We start from the raw sequence: 5000 nt of genomic DNA on the forward strand, positions 1-5000 counted from the left end.
TATAGTTTTAATTGAAGAGCTTAAATAAAATGTATTCTAAAAATGTTTTACATTAATATTATTATTATTATTATTATTATTATTAATAATAATAACAATAATCTGGAACTAAATTTAAAAACAGGAATATTTAATTTGGTTTTAGGAAATAAAATCTTATTTCTCATCCATAAATGTAGAAAAATTCTTGCCACATTATTGATTTATTTGTTTGTTTGTTTGTTTATAATTGTTATTAGCATTTATTCAAAAATGAATTATTTATTTATTTACTATTGTTTTTTATTTATCCATTTGTTTGTTAGTTTGTTTGTTTATCTTTCTCATCAGTCTGAGGAGTCCAGTCGAAGTGAACTAACGTCTTATTATTTATTTATTTCTGTTCTGTTCATTAGTATTCAATTTTACACTGAATTTACAAAATCATTTACATCATTTACAAAATGATCCATAACATTAATAAATAATCAAACTATAAACTGAACTGTACAGGAATTATATCATAATAATATTTATATATAAATATGTCTTATTTACCAAATCCGTATTTAATCCATCCCTTATACAGAATGAACTTCCTGTGAAAAATCCAGAACCTGATCCAAATAAACCTGAAATCAACCTCAGAACTTACAACAGCTGTTTATCAGAAAAGAGTGTGAAAGGTCAGGAGTTTCCTCAGGCTGAACTGAGTCAATCACACACACACACACACACACACACTCACACACACACACACACACGTGGTATCGTGGAGTCTCAGTGTGAGTTCTGAGAGAAACCACACATCAGTATAGAGAAATAAATACAGTCCTCAGCAGTGAGAGTGAGAAGTGGAAGTGAAACTGTAGGTGTCTGTGCTGCAGAACTGATCTTCTCTTATTCACATCATAAACTCCGCCAGACTCAGGACTATTACACAAAAACTCACTGTGTGTGCTGCTGTCAGAGGAAAAGAACCAACAGCAGGGGGTGTGATGAAGCGGACTCACTGTTACCATCCTGAAGATGATCCACTTCCTCCTGAGTGTTTTATTCCTCTTACATCACAGCAATGATTACTTTTTATCCTTTTATAGTTACATTTACTCTTCATGAAACAGGCGAGTTCCTGTTCTCACTTACGTTATAGCAGCAATAAACACTCGTTCCCTCACCAGCGTCTCTTTATTCTCTCTCTTTATTCCCTCTCTTTATTCTCTCTCTATTCTCTCTCTTTATTCCCTCTCTTTATTCTCTCTCTATTCTCTCTCTTTATTCCCTCTCTTTATTCTCTCTCTTTATTCTCTCTCTCTCTTTATTCTCTCTCTTTATTCCCTCTCTTTATTCTCTCTCTATTCCCTCTCTTTATTCCCTCTCTTTATTCTCTCTCTATTCTCTCTCTTTATTCCCTCTCTTTATTCTCTCTCTTTATTCTCTCTCTCTCTTTATTCTCTCTCTTTATTCTCTCTCTTTTTTCTGTCTCTTACAGTTCATAAGACAGAACCCCTGCAGTTTGTCACAGAGAGAGTGTATTAATATTGTCAGAGCTGCTGTTATAGAGAATTAATCAACACCTGACGACCAATCAGAATGCAGAATGCAGCAGCGCTTTATTATAAGCATTAGTCACTGAGTCTCAGGTGTGTGTATCAGAGCTGTGTGTGTTATGGGTGTAGTATGTGATTGAATCTGGTCAGTGTTGGAACACATCGCCCCCTGCTGGTGATGAGTTATTACACCTCCACACTCTCACCATGACGTCATCAACTTCGGCTCGAGCTCACGTCACTTCACGTCAGTTCACACGTCTCTCCTCTGAGATTAAATTCCAGTCTGCTTTTTGTTTTTGGAGTGTTGTGTAGTGTCCAAAACACGACTGACTACACAATCAGCACCTAAACAAATACAACAACTATATCACATAAATATATATTTATAAAATGCCAAAAGAATGAAATAACGTGCATTAACAGCGTCTTACAGGGGAACACTCACACACGTTTCACACGTGATCAGAGGACAGTCAGCTCGTTTCCTGCTTTAAGGGGGAAATAACACATTTTACTCTACAGTTTATTGCTGCATTTGATTTACAGAGAAAGAGTTCAGAATGACGTCATATTCGACCTGCGTTCAGCTACAAAGCAGGAAAAAACACCTCAGAGTTTATCTTTACTTACCACAGCGCTGTTGAATTCTCGATTCTGATTGGCTGACACGCATTCTGTCTGAGGTGTGCAATTATTTTTCACTAAATGCACGGCTAAAGTAGTTCCGTTCGGGTGAATTATTAGAAAAGAACGCAGACCCGAGGTGTAAGTGTGTAACAGTGTTAGCACCTGAGTGGTAATGAGTGCTGAATATTTCCCTCAGAACACTGAAGTGTAGTCAGCGTTATAGATTTAACAGGGGAACATGTCTGTACGCGGATTCATCTAAAGCTGATGCGTGTATATACACACATATATATTGTATATTATATTGTATATTATATAGTATATTGTATATTATACAGTATCTCACAAAAGTCAGTACACCCCTCACATTTGTGTAAATATTTGATCTTTTAATGTGACAGCACTGAAGAGATGACATTTTGCTACAATGTAAAGTAGTGAGTGTACAGCTTGTGTAACAGTGTAAATTTGCTGTCCCCTCAAAATAACTCAACACACAGCCATTAATGTCTAAACCACTGGCAACAAAAGTGAGTACACCCCTAAGTGAAAATGTCCAAATTGAGCCCAATTAGCCATTTTCCCTCCCCGGTGTCATGTGACTTGTCAGTGTTACAAGGTCTCAGGTGTGAATGGGGAGCAGATGTGTTAAATTTGGTGTCATCGCTCTCACACTCCCTCATACTGGTCACTGGAAGTTCAACATGGCACCTCATGGCAAAGAACTCTCTGAGGATCTGAAAGAAGAATTGTTGCTCTACATAAAGATGGCCTAGGGTATAAGAAGATTGCCGAGACCCTGACACTGAGCTGCAGAGCGGTGGCCAAGACCATACAGCGGTTTAACAGGACAGGTTCCACTCAGAACAGGCCTCGCCATGGTCCACCAAAGAAGTTGAGTGCACGTGCTCAGCGTCATATCCAGAGCTTGTCTTTGGGAAATAGACGTATGAGTGCTGCCAGCATTGCTGCAGAGGTTGAAGGGGTGGGGGGTCAGCCTGTCAGTGCTCAGACCATACGCCGCACACTGCATCAAATTGGTCTGCATGGCTGTCGTCCCAGAAGGAAGCCTCTTCTAAAGATGATGCACAAGAAAGCCCGCAAACAGTTTGCTGAAGACATGCAGACTAAGGACATGGATTACTGGAACCATGTCCTGTGGTCTGATGAGACCAAGATAAACTTATTTGGTTCAGATGGTGTCAAGCGTGTGTGGGGCAACCAGGTGAGGAGTACAAAGACAAGTGTTTCTTGCCTACAGTCAAGCATGGTGGTGGGAGTGTCATGGTCTGGGGCTGCATGAGTGCTGCCGGCACTGGGGAGCTACAGTTCACTGAGGGAACCATGAATGAGAACATGTACTGTGACATACTGAAGCAGAGCATGATCAGTATGCAGTATTCCAGCATGATAACGACCCCAAACACACCTCCAACACGACCACTGCCTTGCTAAAGAAGCTGAGGGTGAAGGTGATGGACTGGCCAAGCATGTCTCCAGACCTAAACCCTATTGAGCATCTCTTCAGTGTTGTCACATGAAAAGATATCATCAAATATTTACAAAAATGTGAGGGGTGTACTCACTTTTGTGAGATACTGTATATTATATTGTATATTATATAATACATTATATATTATATAGTATATTGTATATTATATAGTATATTATATAATACATTATATATTATATAGTATATTGTATATTATATAGTATATTATATAATACATTATATATTATATTGTATATTGTATAGTATATGGTATATTAGTGTAACTGCCACTGCTGCTGATGCTGTGAGCGGCCATGTTGATTTGACGTCACTCCCTGAACTCGGGGGTTGAGGAGACCGTGCTGAGTTCCTGAGTGAAGTGGTGTTTTGTTTGTTTTGTCCTGGTCAGAGGTCAGAAATGACACGTTAGTGACTCAGCTGAATGCATCACGTGTATCAGGCAGTCATGTGGCATGCGATGTTGGCTCTGTGTGTGTGTGTGTGTAAAGCTGTACAGGGTTGAGAATAGTGTGTGTGTGTGTGTGTGTGTGTGTGTGAATCTGTACAGTGTTGAGAATAGTGTGTGTGTGTGTGTGTGTGTGTGTGTGTAAAGCTGTACAGGGTTGAGAATAGTGTGTGTGTGTGTGTGTGTGTGTGTGTGAATCTGTACAGTGTTGAGAATAGTGTGTGTGTGTGTGTGTGTGTGTGAATCTGTACAGTGTTGAGAATAGTGTGTGTGTGTGTGTGTGTGTGTGAATCTGTACAGTGTTGAGAATAGTGTGTGTGTGTGTGTGTGTGTGTGTGTGAATCTGTACAGTGTTGAGAATAGTGTGTGTGTGTGTGTGTGTGTGAATCTGTACAGTGTTGAGAATAGTGTGTGTGTGTGTGTGTGTGTGTGAATCTGTACAGTGTTGAGAATAGTGTGTGTGTGTGTGTGTGTGTGTGTGTGTGTGAATCTGTACAGTGTAGAGAATAGTGTGTGTGTGTGTGTGTGTGTGTGTGTGTGTGTGTGTGAATCTGTACAGTGTAGAGAATAGTGTGTGTGTGTGTGTGTGTGTGTGTGTGTGTGAATCTGTACAGTGTTGAGAATAGTGTGTGTGTGTGTGTGAATCTGTACAGTGTTGAGAATAGTGTGTGTGTGTGTGTGTGTGTGTGTGAATCTGTACAGTGTTGAGAATAGTGTGTGTGTGTGTGTGTGTGTGTGTGTGTGTGAATCTGTACAGTGTAGAGAATAGTGTGTGTGTGTGTGTGTGTGTGTGTGTGTGTGTGTGAATCTGTACAGTGTTGAGAATAGTGTGTGTGTGTGTGTGTGTGTGTGTGAATCTGTACAGTGTTGAGAATAGTGTGTG

General features: G+C 39.6%; 1 protein-coding gene across 1 annotated transcript in view; it reads right to left on the reverse strand.

Moving 5' to 3' along the window:
* stard3 (StAR-related lipid transfer (START) domain containing 3) overlaps window positions 1-696 on the reverse strand; it is a 23727-nt gene extending 23031 nt beyond the window's left edge. The window contains exon 1 of the mRNA XM_053612880.1: window positions 538-696. The gene's annotated coding sequence lies outside the window, so the exon portion shown is untranslated. The remainder of the gene's footprint in view (window positions 1-537) is intronic.
* Window positions 697-5000: the final 4304 nt, after the last annotated feature.

The sequence above is a fragment of the Ictalurus furcatus genome, chromosome 24 (assembly GCF_023375685.1).
Source record: "Ictalurus furcatus strain D&B chromosome 24, Billie_1.0, whole genome shotgun sequence".
Lineage (NCBI taxonomy): Eukaryota > Metazoa > Chordata > Actinopteri > Siluriformes > Ictaluridae > Ictalurus > Ictalurus furcatus.